General features: G+C 37.9%; 1 long non-coding RNA gene across 1 annotated transcript; it reads right to left on the bottom strand.

Annotated features, from left to right (window-relative positions):
- Nucleotides 1-13548: 13548 nt before the first annotated feature.
- LOC148843427 (uncharacterized) lies at nt 13549-14485 on the bottom strand. Its single transcript, XR_016103879.1, has 2 exons — nt 14245-14485; nt 13549-13882 (listed from the first exon to the last, which is right to left on the bottom strand). It is a non-coding gene; the product is annotated as an uncharacterized LOC148843427 (long non-coding RNA).
- Between the last annotated feature and the right edge of the window lie 152 nt (nt 14486-14637).

Raw genomic sequence — 14637 nt, 5'->3', positions numbered from 1 at the left:
TTATCAAAAATTATTGAAGAGGTTTCAGAAATTTACCCCATTATTATTAGTTTATTATGAATTTGTATTACGTTTATTAAAAAATATAATTTTTATTAGTTTATTAATTTATGATTTTTTAACTTTATTATTTTTTATTGTTTTATAATTACATGTAATTTTTATATTAGTTACATTATTCAATCATTTATTTATTAATTTATTTATATATCTAAAATAGTTATTGAGCTATTAACATATAATTTATTAATCTTTATTAATTGTAAAAAAATTAAGTTAATAAACATGAAGTATGATTAATTAAAGATAATTATTTTGTTTTAGTGGAACTCAAAGATGGTACAGGTAACCAAAATAAAATCGGTAATCTATATAAATATATTAAGCTGAAATGTGTACGAATGAGGAAAATAGAATCTAACAGTATTTTTTTGCCTTTTTTACAAAAATTACAAGAATGCCACTCTCTACCAACTCTCTCTTTTGTTTTTTCTTTTTTTCAAATTACAAGAATTCCACTTGCTCCTAGTAACTCTCTCTCTCTCTCTCTTTCTTTCAAATTACAACAATGCCATTTCTCTCTCCATCTCTCTCTCTCTCCTAATAAATTACAAGAATGCCACTCTCTCTCCAATTGAGCGAGAACTTAGCTCGGCATCTCAACTACTAGGGGACCTACAATCAAAGGTAGTCGATCTCAAATTTCTGAGCTCAAGCTCAAGCTTCTAATTCGAATTGAGCTCAAGCTAGACGACACCTTGACTACTGAGGGAGACCTCGGCTTGGCACCTTATCAACTAAGGGAGACCTTAGCTCGACACCTTGCCTGCTAGGGAAACCTCAGTTCGACACTTCAGCAGTTGAGGGAGACATCGATTTGGCACATCGGCAATTGAGGGAGACCTCAACTTGGCACCTTGGCTGCTTGAGAGACCTGCAATCAAAGGTAGCCGACATCGAACTTCTAAACTTTTGACTCAAGCCAAGTTCAAGCTTGAGCCTAATAGTTTATGAGTGAGCCCCTACAATGTAGGGCCCCCTCTGCTAATAGTAAATTTAAAACGAACCAGCATCATACATTAGGTTCATTGAAAATCGGTCCTAAAATACCCGCCAAAGTCATCCTCTTCGCCCATGATGAAAAAATCGGGTTATGGTCAACTCGTTTTTTCAAGCACTCAAAGAATGAATATTTGGATTGGTATTCATGGCCCATAGTTTGTTGGAAAATGAGTATATGACCTCAAGAAAAACGAACTGTCTCACTGAATAAAGCCACAACCTCCAACAAACAGGCACTGATTCTGAGAATGTTAGAAATGAATAGTTTGTTTGAACATTGGCCGGGAGTTAAGCGGGGAAAAGATATAAAAAAAAAAAAAAAACAATAAAGCAATATGAATTCATTTAAAAGTTAGTTTCCATCAATTCTTCTAAATCTTAAACAAAGCTGATTCTGAATTATTTCTGGGAAGCTGTCAAATTATAAGAAAACAGAAAAATAGCTCATATTCATGTTGACTTGCTGCAATTTGCAGCAATAACCTGAGCCTGAGGAATTTCACTGTTTGAATTTCCAAAATGGGTCAAAGATAGCCCAGAATCCATAAGAGGACAATAGTTCCTGCACTACGATTGGTGGGCGTTGTTAACATGCTTTTTGGCCTTTTTCTAAAGTTTTCAATCTTCAAAGTAACCTTGGTCTTGCTGCTGTCAGTTTCCAAACATAGCGGAGAAATGGGTCACCACCATCCTAGTGTAGCTGTTTTTCTGGTATGGATGTGAAGAACCCACTAACTACCTGCCAGCTTATTTAAGGCTTTGAATCACAATCAAGCTTGTATTCCAGTATGAAAATTCCTCACAAAAAATTAGAGGCCTAAACTAGTAGAGATGAGATCGAGATTTGCACTCAATAACTCATAGTAGGACTCAGCTCAGTTCAGCTCATTCAAGTCAATACTTTGATATTAGCCAAATATGTGGATTAGAAATTAAGGTTCCGTTTGGTTCATGGGAATAGGGGTCTGGAATCGGAATTGGAATGGGCTATTCCGATTCCAAATGTTTGGTTGAGTGGAATTGGAATTCTATTCCCATTTCTACTGGAATGCTGGCATTACCCCATTTGAGGGGCCCTGCCCCTCCCTTGGGAATTAAATCCCATTCCTGCTGATTTCAATTTCCATTCCCATTCCTATCTGGACTAAACAGACTATGGGAATAGACAATTCCGATTCAAATTCTAAAGGATTTTGATTTTGACTCCTATTCCAACTCTGAACCAAACAGATCCTAATATACAGCCCCAAATGCAAGACCTATAGTATTATTTGAATATGGTAAAGAAATTAAATTAACCATGTTTAGCATTATGCAACTTACTATCTCTAAAAAGATAGTATTTACTATACTTGTACTCTTGATCCTAACCAAGACTAAAGAAAATCTTTACTTTAAGTTAAACTTTATCATCCATGTTTGCCTAACTTCCAATTAGGCTTCTTTAATAAGAGTCCAAGGCAAATGTTATATAGATTTTTACAAATTAATGCAAGCAAAAAGCCAATATTATTTTATTATCTATTAAAGCGTAAGGCATAAAGCATATGCAATTATTATATTTGAATTATTATATCATTTTTTCTATTTTACTCCTTTACTTTTAAATATTAACAAAAAAATCAACTAAAAAAATTAATTCTTATATGTTTGATAAATTATATTTATATTTTTGTAAACAATAAATATGTTATTATAAAATGTAAATTAAAATATCAATTAATAGTTTATAAAATATATAATATTAACTTAAAATATATCAAATATATTAAAATTATGCAAATGCACATCATATGAAAATTCATAAATTTTAATTACTAAAGTAATTATTCCATTATAAATATCTTATTTTATAAAATTTCAAAGTTACAAATTATTTTTATATAAAATGCAGATTAATGGATTTTATAGATTCAACTTATAGTATATTTTCAAATACTTTGTAAACAATACTTTTATTTTTGTAAATAATAAATACATTTTATTTAATGCAAATTAAAATATTAATTAATAATCTATAAAAATTTAAGATATATATATACCATAAGAAAATTTATAAAATTTAAGTATTAAAATAATTATTGTATTATGAATATTTTATTTGTATAATTTTTTAAAATTAAAATTAATTATATATATATATATATGTGGATTTTATAAATTATTTATTGATTTATAAAATACTAATTTTGTTCTTTTTAATTTATAGTTGAAGTTATTGAAAATAAATGTATGTTGTTTTTATTTGCATGTAAACATTAAGTTTAATAATTTATTTTATAAAATATATTAATATGAATTAACAAATGGCTTTGTGATTAATGTACATGCGCACCTGGGCAATGAGCAATCACCAACTTGGGTTCGAGTCACACTCCTTCCATTTTTAATTGCGAAACGCTAGCCGATACACTTTTGTATCGTGTATGGCCGATACTATGCAATATACATCCTTAGGCCTATGAGCCTTAGTATTGGTAGCTTGATGGAGGACCATCTCATGGCCCATTTCATCATTTAGGCGGCAACTCATGGGATAAGAGTCACATACAGGATAAGGATAATTCCAAGATCCAAGATTCAAGATAATTCAAGATAATCCCAAGAAGAAATGATAACCCATGCATGGACCGATCCAAGGAGATCGGGCGGTGGAGATCGAGGCAACCTCCAAGAAGAATTCGACCATAGCTAGAAGATTAGTTGTTTAGATCATCTACAATTTTCTTTTCTAGTTTCTTTACAATTTTCCAAGATGTATTATAAATACAGTTATTTCCAAGCTAATAGACACTCAAGTTTTCTCGCCAACTTTTCTCTCTCCTCTAGAGATTCATGTAGAATTCTCTTTGGCATCACTACGAAGCCTTCTATTCGCTCGGTGCTTGCATAGCCAGCCTGATTTCTTGCTTCTACGGTGCATCAGGTGGTATTAGAGCAGGGAGTTCCCCCAGTCAGATGGTAGCAGTCGCAACCCACCCCGTGACGGAGATCAGGGGTTACAAGCTATTTGGAGAGCAATCGAAGAGCAACGCACAGCCACACGTAACATCGAACAGCAGTTGGCAGAGATCGCTGGACAACTACGAACCTTGTTACGGGAGAATGTTCCACGGAACCAAGAAAATCCATATCCAATCGAAGGGGACGACCATGGTAGACCCCTCGTCAATCCTGCACCCCGACATCCTATTCTTGATGATGATAGTGACGACAAGTTAGACTTCGGTATTTCTCTAGTCAATCCCGGCGACGGCAGGAATGGTAGAAATTGGCGCAACCCAAGTAATTTCAACCCCCGTCAGAATAATGATGAATTTAAACTCAATGTAGATATTCCTACTTTTAGTGGGGATCTGGATATAAAGGGCCTTCTGGATTGGATCACAAAGGTCGATCGTTTCTTCAAATACATGGAGATCCCGGAAGAACGAAGGGTGAAACTGATAGCCTTTAGACTGAAGGGAGGCACATCTATCTGGTGGGAACGAATGAGAGAGACCCGAATCAGAGAAGGAAGAGGTCCTGTTCGAACCTGGAGGCACATGAAACAACTTATAAGAGGTAGATTTTTACCCCCAGATTATGAACAATATATGTTTGAATCATATCAACGATGTGCGCAGGGTTCAAGGAGTGTCAATGAATATACATCTGAATTTTTAAGATTGGCTGAATGAAATCAGCTATCTGAAAGTGATAACCAGCAAGTAGCCTGTTATCTGAGCGGTTTGAGACCGGCTATCAGAGACAAAATTGGCGTCTAGATGGTTCTTAGTGTACAGGAAGCAAGGAACTTATCCTTGAAGGCCAAATTAATGTTCCAAGAGAAGACCCGAGGTGAAAATTACTACCGGTACAATGGGAGCGACAGCAGATCGGCAATAGTCGACAGGAGCAAATCAGTCCCAAGAGTACAGCCTTCTCACCCGGCGAGTACAGCTAATGCCAGTAAGGCCATCATGGGAGGAAATACTCGAGGTAACCCTTCCAACCCTCCTAAACCCAGTAATCCCTATGCCAAACCTGTTCCTTTTAAATGCTTTAAGTGCAATGGAGTTGGGCATAGGTACAATGATTGTCCCAGACAGAAGGCAGTTAACATGGTAGAGAGGGAGGAGGAAGAAGATGTTGAAGAGGAAGTATATTGTGGACCTAATGGAGGAGACGAAGAAGGTCCCTATGAGCATGAAGAATATACATGTGTTGTGAGAAAATTAATGTTATGCCAAAGAAGCAAAGACACCACTCAACGACATCGACTGTTTCGCACTAGATGTACCGTACAGGGTAAATTGCAACTACTTCCTGAAAAACATCCAAACCCATACACAATTGGGTGGATCAAGGAAGTCGGCGGCATACGACTGGAGGAACACTACAAGGTCCCATTCTCCATTGGTAAGTACTCTGATGAGGTATATTGTGATATTGTAGATATGGATGCTTGCCATATTTTGTTAGGGAGGCCTTGGCAGTTTGATACAGATGCAAAACACATGGGTAGGAAGAATACCTACCAACTCGAGAAAGAGCGTGTACATTACACCTTATTACCTATGGCAGAAAGGAATAACCCAAAGGCCCCAAAAACAGATGAGAAAAATTTACTTATTATTACACATCACCATGCTGAATTTGTAAAAGAATGTAAGGATACCCGCGAGCTCCACTTGTTGGTAGTGAAGGGAGAAAGTGAGAATGAGACACTGGAAGGAAATAAAATTCCAGTGGAAGTGCAGGGACTACTTGATGAGTTCCATGATGTAGTTCTAGAGGAGTTACCTAAAGGACTCCCACCCATGTGAGATATACACCATATTGATTTTGTTCCTGGTGCTAGCCTGCCAAATCTACCACATTACAGGATGAGTCCCAAAGAAAATGAAATCTTACGGGAAAAGGTAGAAGAATTATTGAAAAAAGGGAATATTCAAGTCAGTATGAGTCCTTGCGCAGTACTAGCATTGCTAACACGAAAAAAGGATGGAAGTTGGAGGATGTGTGTCGACGGCAGGGCTATTAATAAAATCACTATTGGCTACAAATTCCCCATTCCCAGGCTGGATGACATGCTAGACCAGCTTGATGGAGCTGTCGTATTTTCAAAAATCGATCTCAGGAGTGGTTACCATCAGATCAGGATCCGTCCCAGAGACGAATGGAAAACAGTCTTTAAAACTAGAGATTGACTGTTCGAATGGTTAGTCATGCTCTTTGGACTAACCAACACCCCCAACACCTTCATGAGGCTAATGAATTAGGTACTGCGCCCTTTCATTGGGAAATTTGTTGTGGTATATTTTGATGACATTTTGATTTACAGCAAATCTATCACTGAACACATTGGACATATCAGGGAGGTATTAGAGGCATTAAGGGAAAGCAAATTATATGCTAATTTAAAGAAGTGCACTTTCATGAGCGATAATTTGTTGTTCCTGGGATTCATTATAAGCAATGATGGAATTAATGTGGATGAAGAGAAGGTGAAAGCCATTAGGGAGTGGCCGACCCCATCAAACGTCACGGATGTAAGGCGTTTCCATGGGTTAGCAACTTTCTATAGACGATTTATCAAACACTTTAGTAGTATTGTAGCTCCCATCACTGAGTGTTTGAAAAAGGGGAAGTTTCAGTGGGGAGAAGAACAAGAACAGAGTTTTGCTCGCATAAAAGAAAAACTATGTACTACTCCTGTCCTTGCCTTGCCAAGTTTTGATAAACTATTTGAAGTAGAATGTAATGCCAGTAGAATTGGCACATGGGCTGTATTGTCCCAAAAAAAGAGACCCACTGCCTTCTTTAGTGAAAAGTTATGCGAAGCTAGAAAGAAGTGGTCCACCTATGACAAGGAATTCTATGCTAGAGCCTTGAAAACATGGGAACATTATTTAATTGCAAAAGAATTTGTTGTTTACACTGACCACCAAGCTCTTAAGTATCTCATTCGGCAGAAGAAGTTGAGGAGTGATCTGCATGCAAGATGGTCTGCTTTCCTTGATAAATTCCCATACAAAATTATGTATAAGGCTACACAGCAAAATACAGTGGCTGATGCTCTTAGTAAGCGTGCCGCCCTCATCAAGACCCTCAGTGTTGAGATTGTAGGTTTTGAGTGCTTGAAAGACCTATACGCCCCAAGATGGAGACTTCCAACAGGCATGGGAAAAATGTATAAATCGACAGCCAGCAGGTGATTTTATACCTTCATGATGGGTTCCTTATGAAAGGGGAACAACTGTGCATCCCTTGCACCTCCCTCCGTGAAAAGATCATCAGGGATCTGCATGGGGGAGGATTGGCAAGCCACCTTGGAAGAGACATAACAATTGAAGCAGTCAAGGGGCATTACTATTGGCCAAAATTAAGAAGGGATGTAACTACTATTGTAAATAGATGTTATACCTATCAGACAACCAAGGGACAGGCCCAGAATACTGGTCTCTACATGCTTCTACCTGTTTCTACTGTGATTTGGGAAGACTTGTCCATGGATTTCGTGTTGGGTTTGCTCAAAACTCCTAGAAATATGGATTCTGTCTTCGTAATGATTGACCGGTTCTCAAAGATGGATCATTTCTTTCCATGCAAGAAGACAGCAGATGTAACAACGACAACAAAGTTATTTTTCAGAGAAATTGTCCGTTTACATGGGGTACCTAAGACCATCACATCAGATCGAGATACAAGGTTCCTAAGTCATTTTTGGATGACCCTGTGGGGGATATTTGACTCATCATTGAATTTCAGCAGTATAGCCCATCCGCAGACGGACGGACAGACAGAAGTGGTGAATCGGACCCTTGAAAATTTGATTCGCAGTATCTGTAGGGAGAGACCGAAGCAGTGGGATTTCGCCATAGCACAAGCCGAGTTTGCCTACAATAATGCTTAGTGAAGCTACCCAGAGTACCCAGTGCCTCGATAGAACAACTGGCATAACAGGTCCAGTCTGTCCAAAACGCCGTGAGACAGAAACTTGAGCAAATCAACGCAAAATACAAGATGGTGGCAAACAAGCATCGTCGGTACCAAGTATTTGACATCGGTGATGAAGTTATGGTGTTTTTTAGAAAGGAACGGATTCCCGTGGGGAAGTATAACAAGCTACAGCCTCGGAAGTACGACCCATAAAAGATCATGAAGAAAATCAATGACAATACTTATGTCGTAGACTTACTGGATCACATGGGCATCTCTAAGACATTTAATGTTGCTGACTTGCATCTTTACCTGCCCGAGACAACATTTGCATATCCCAATCATGACTCGGGGTCGAGTTCCTTCCAAGTGGGGGAGAAAGATTGAGGCCCATCTCAAGGCCCATCTCATCGTCTAGGTGGCAACTCATGGGATAAGAGTCACATACAGGATAAGGATAATTCCAAGATCCAAGATTCAAGATTCAAGATAATTCAAGATAATCCCAAGAAGAAAGGATAACCCATGCATGGATCGATCCAGGGAGATCGGACGGCGGAGATCGAGGCAACCTCCAAGAACACTTCGATCCTAACTAGAAGATTAGTTGTTTAGATCATCTACAATTTTCTTTCCTTGTTTATCTACAATTTTCCAAGATGTATTATAAATACAGTTATTTCCAAGCTAATAAACACTCAAGTTTTCTCGCCAACTTTTCCCTCTCCTCTAGAGATTCACGTAGGATTCTCTTCGGCTTCACTACGAAGCCTTGCGTTCGCCCGGTGCTTGCATAGCCAGCCCGGTTTCTTGCTTCTACGCTGCGTCATAGCTTGTGCTAGAAATACTACATCTCAGACCAATTTGTAACTAGATTCCCAAAGGTTAATGAGAGACTATATATGGTCGAATAGTGAGGGAAAGATATGTGTATGAACATCAACTTCAAACTGGAATCTAATTGCCTCTTCATCTACTAATCCTCAAGGTCCTGAACTACTATGGGATCACAATCAATCAGCTGGATTCAAACGCCATTAGGATCATGGTGAGAGTCATTTTTGTAGCCCTCCAAAAAGGTGTTGAATAGAATCTCAATCTTTATAGGTGTCTGCTCTATCTTATGACCTACACATGAGGAAAAGGATGGTGATATTTCATGGCCTGATCTAGGAAGAAGATTTTGGACAAATCCCAAATCTTCCATAATACCGATAGAAGAATTATTATATTTTTGTCTTGTGTTAAGGGATGTCCCTTATGGATGGAATGGGGGAAGCATGATATCTGCTTTATGAAGGTAGCTTTGATACTCAACAATGTGTAGAAGAACCTACTTAGTTGAGTTCAATTATCTAGGGAAGGGTTCCATCAACCAATTCCAGGGAGATTTGGTTAAGGTTAGGCTTAGTCTAGCTAGCCTCGATAGATCCTCATCCTTGATAAGATTTTATTTTTCACAAAATGATTCATACTAACTTTGGCTTGTTTACTTGTGTATGTATGGATCCATCTAATAAAAAAAACTAGCAACCGCCACCAAGAAGAAGGTTGACAATGAAGTGGCAACAAAAGGGGTTGAAGCCAAAGCCACATAAAAGAAAAGCGCAGTGGCGAAGGGGAAGGGCCAAGGAGAAAGTTGTTGTAGGAGAAAGGGCCTTTGGAAATGTTATTGTGAGTTTGTGAACAAGATTCAAAGTATTGATATGATATGCCCGTATCAAGCATATTGTATCGTATCTTTTGGTCTCGATACACTTATTTACAGGTGTTTCAGGACCCTGGTTTGTTTCAGCAAAAAAACCATTAAAAATCATATTTTGAAAAAGAAAACTAAAAAGAAACCCATTAAGCATGTATTTTTAAGTACCAATATGCCCCTGCCAATACACGGGCGTATAGATACTTTGAACCATGTTTATGACTAAGAGGGCCCTTGGAGATGTTGGTACTTAAAAAGGGGAGGAGTTGTTAGTGCACACACCAAAATGCACCCCACGACAACAGCCCCTTACTCCTCTCTCAGGTTCAATCGAGGACCACCCCAACTCAAGTGATCATAATCATCAACCAATCTTCAATTGGCTACATTATCACCTTCAGTGGTTAGTGAAGGAGATTGAAAACATGTATTACAAGAAGGTCATTCAAGTTCTGGGGAAGGTAAGAAGTGTAATATCTTGCACTCTAACTTTCATTTTATTCCACAATATGTGGCGACATAAGTAATTAGATTCTTATTTGGTTCCAAAGGTGATGTCCTTCAGTCCTCCATAGTCTCTTCGAAGATATGAGAGTACATCAGGACAACCAGTAAATAGGAGTTTTTTATTGTTTCTAAACAAGCGTCTATTAGTAGAATTAATCTAATTAAAAGGTGTATGGGATTTATTAGGAAGGAAATGCCTATTACTTATCTTAGTCTTCCTGTTAATGTTGGTATGCCTAAAAGCATTCACTTCAGGAGCTTTATTGTGAATTGCAGCTCATGTAGCAGGTTGGAAAGGAAAACTATTGATCATTGATAGCAAATTGGTTCTTCACATGCCCCTCAAGTTGAATGGGAGAAACAACATCCAACTTATCACAAAGATTGGAGGATCGACCAACTGACAAACTCTTAGTTATGATGTTGACAATCTGAGCTTTAGTAGAGAGATATAGAACAATGAGTTGTCGTTTGTGCACCATATCATGAACAAAGTGAAAATCAACTTCCACATATTTAGTTATAGTTTTACACATAAGAATGGTAGCCAATTAAAGAACCCTTACATTGTCACACCAAATAATGGGGGAAGAAGAGGATGTAGGATGCATTTCATCTAGGTGTTGGGTCTATATAATCTTAGTCACCATTGTAGCCTTAGCCCATAGATCAAGCTTTGTGATCGAACGAGCAATAGTGGGTTGTTTCTTTGCACACCAACATATCAAATTATGCACAAGAAAAAGAGAAATGTCATTAGTAGATTGCCAATCATCAGGACACCCAATCATCGTCGAGTATGCCTAAAGATGGAATATCGAGTAGGACCTAATATGGAGACCATACTCTATTGCCCCTTTGAGATAGCACAAAATGTGCTTTATAGAACTCCAATGAGCTGAAGTTGAAGGAAGAAGGACCAAACAAGACATCACCAGCTACCTTGGAGAGATGAGAATGAGGATCCAAGGGTGTACTCTTGGGCTTTGCTTTAGCTAACTCAACCTTCTATAACAGGTCACCTATGTATTGCTTTTCAGAAAGAAATAGAGAGTTCGAGGAGCGGGTGACCTGAATACCAAGGAAGAAATGAAGATCACCAAGCTATTTCATGGTGAAACTCTTAGATAGTTTAGAGATGAGGGCTTGAACTACTGTGGGTGGTTGTCGATGACAATATTATCATCTACATAGAGTGTCACATCCTTAGAGTGAAAGAGAAACAATGAAGGATCTATAGAACCCTTGAGTACCAACGGTCTCATATAAATGTCCTCATAAAAAAAAATCCATTTAACAAGGTGTTCTGGACGTCCAATTGCTTAATGATCCAATTCTTTGATACTATAATAGAAATGGTTCGAAAAAGTAATAGGGTTAACCACTGGACAGACTAAAACCTTGGGCCACAAAACGGGCCTTGACCTAAGCCAATGAACCATTTGAAGTACACTACAATTTGAAAATCCATTTGCACCCAACTATATTTACAGATAGTGGGGGAGGTACTACCGTCCACGTGGCATTCTTTAATAAGGCATCATACTCATCACACTGCAGTGTACAATTTTAGAGACACATACTAGGAGGAGAGGCTTTAAAAGGGGTAACAGGTATGACGAGACTGAGGTGGGCCAAGTGCAACAATAGGTGCTCATTGTAGAATATCCTCAAGGGGAAGAACCTTTCGAGGGGTAGAATTAGTGTGAGTGTCCAATGCTGAATTGTGAGGGGAGTAAACGGATGATGGTGGGCCCATCTGTGATGTGGTGTGTAATGGTGTAGATTGAGATTGGGCTGGATTGATCATTTAGCTCAATAAAGGCTAGACCAAGGTTAACAGGCATTGTAGACTACAGTGAGGAAGCATGTTGTTCATTACAAATGGTGGGCCTAGGAGGAGTGGGCCCAGTAGTGGATGTTGAACCTGATAGAGGAGCACCAATAGGTTGAACCATAGAAGCTAGTAATTAAAAAAATAGTGGTGCCAACTGAATCCTTGGGAGAAGAAATAATAACCATGGCTAATGATTTTGAAAGTGCAAATCATGTCTCATCTGACATGACTAGCCTTTATTTTAAACCCGTCTTGTAGAAGGTAAGGAATATACAGTGACACGGATATCCTTGTGCATAGAGTTGTAGACAATGAACACACAACAATTAGATCTATAATCAAATCAATTTTCATTGTAAGGCACAACCAAACATGGGGAACATGGCATAGTCAGGAGGACTTCCAAACAATTTTTTCAAAAGGGGAGAAACCACCAAGAATCGGGGATAGAAAATGATTAATTAATTAGCACAACTCACTACTATATCACTTATAAATAGAAGGGAAGAGAAGATGGATGGCGACTCCACTTAATTGGCCATGAAGTGATCTGCTTGATTTTTCCGACATTCACATTGACCATTGGATGTGATTTCTTTTGGCAGAGAATCATTGACGATGCCATCGATCTCATGGGTTCTGAATAAGTGTAAAACTGGCCTTCCAGGCGACATAGTTGTCTCTAAGTTTGATGGGGAAAAGGTGGGTTATATATTAGAAAATTGATGATAGAAGAGAGGGTGGTGAAGGCATTGGAGGTTGTAGAAGAAGAATGAGAAGTTGATATGCTGTTGTCGACCATGGTATGACTCTCATACCATAAAAGATTTCTGATATAATAAAACAGACAGAAACAAAGAGAGAACTAGAAGAGATGGAGTGAAGGAAGAAGAAGAAGATATGTATGAGAGGAAGATCAACTGATTGAGTCCGGATCTCCTGCTCACGTTTACCCACAACACACTATCCCCCGTGAATTGGGAACATCTCCCTCTGCATAATACTATGCAGAGGATGAAGTGTTCTCCATGTGTGGCTGGCAGCAGGGTTCTCGTGGGCAGGGACTCCAACTGATCGATCATATCATTAGAGTCTAGGTCTATTTATAATTACATAGGTTAGACTTCTAGTAGGATACAAACATCAGTCTTGTAGATGGATTCGGATTACCCTCCTATCCTAATACATTTCAAGATAGGACTCTCGATAGACTCCTTATCCTCAATACAACTGAAGATGCCATTTGAGCATGGAGGCGCCACTGCATATTTCGCCAATATTCAGTTATCCTTTACCAACTTAGATTGGTAAGAACAACTAAAAGCATTATATTGATCTCTCTCCATTAATTGATTGAGTAAGCCTCCTTAGAGTGAGTAATTACTATTGGATAGAACTTCTTCGTTGGTCCAGAATTGCATATCCTTTAAATTGTTCACATAAACAAATAATGAATCTCTTTTGTTTTCATTTTGTATAAGAGCAATGCCACACATTTACTTAGAGGAAGAGATGGTAGAGAGAAAGCAAACAGTGCAATTCCTGATTATTTATTTATTTGCCAAAAGAAAACAGCTCCACTTAGATTGATGAAGAAACAGTACAAGGAGCAGAGAGGCTTCCCTAATTACATGCAATCACTAACAAAAGGGAAGAGATTATTCAACTTTATTAGCAGTCGTAGACACAAAGACAGGTATGGGAACCAAATCCACTAGTACTGCAAGCACCAACGCCATTCTTGTACTGTTGGGAGCACCACTGGTTGCATATGGCAAGTTCACAACCATAGCTGTTCCAAGCAACTTGGCATTTCTTTACAGCATCCGAACCGGGCACGATTGAAGCAACTACATCAACCATCACTTATTCCATAAGCAAATGAATATCAGAAAAAAAAAAAAAAAATAGAGGGGGAGGGGGAATCAGACCAAGTCTATCTGTTGGATCAGTATTCCTATTGTGATCAAACATGTATAGTAGAGGAGGCAGCTTCTATAAATTCAAGGAATATAGAGCCACAAACAATAAAACACAAATTTATATATCAATACTTAAAACGAAAGAGAGAATAACAATATTGGACTGTTGAAGGTTGCACCATCTGATGTTGATATAAAAAGATGTAATCATGTATTATAGAAATTAATGATCAGAAATTGATGGGTAAACAGAGAAACAAATGAAAATGAAGAAAGAAAGTTTAAGAAACCTGAAAAGATTAGGAGGACAAAGAAGAAACTGCAGAAAAACTTAGCCATCTTTATATCAACTTAGACAAATTTGCAGAGCGTGTTCTATTGTGCAAGAAATGTATGTATCTTCTGGAATGGCAATTTGTTACAAGGGGTATTTATAGAGTTGTGAGTCTGTAGATTTATTCATAAGTAGAATTCCAAGGTGCATGAATCATCAAAAAAAAAAAAAATGTGGAAGGAATTAACTTTTGAAGTATCAAATGGGTCGAGAATATCTTACTAAGAAGATTGGAACTTAGGTAAACATGGACGACAAATCTTTTCAAAAAAAATTTAGCCTACAAGACATAAAATTAGGATAACTCAAAACTTATATTACACTATTTGACTTAATCATGTCCACGTAC

Source organism: Nelumbo lutea, chromosome 8, assembly GCF_056320005.1.
Source record: "Nelumbo lutea isolate HS-2025 chromosome 8, American lotus-T2T, whole genome shotgun sequence".
In the NCBI taxonomy this organism is placed as follows: domain Eukaryota; kingdom Viridiplantae; phylum Streptophyta; class Magnoliopsida; order Proteales; family Nelumbonaceae; genus Nelumbo; species Nelumbo lutea.
Note: the sequence above shows the minus strand (reverse complement) of the source record. Positions and strands in the feature narration are given on the sequence as shown.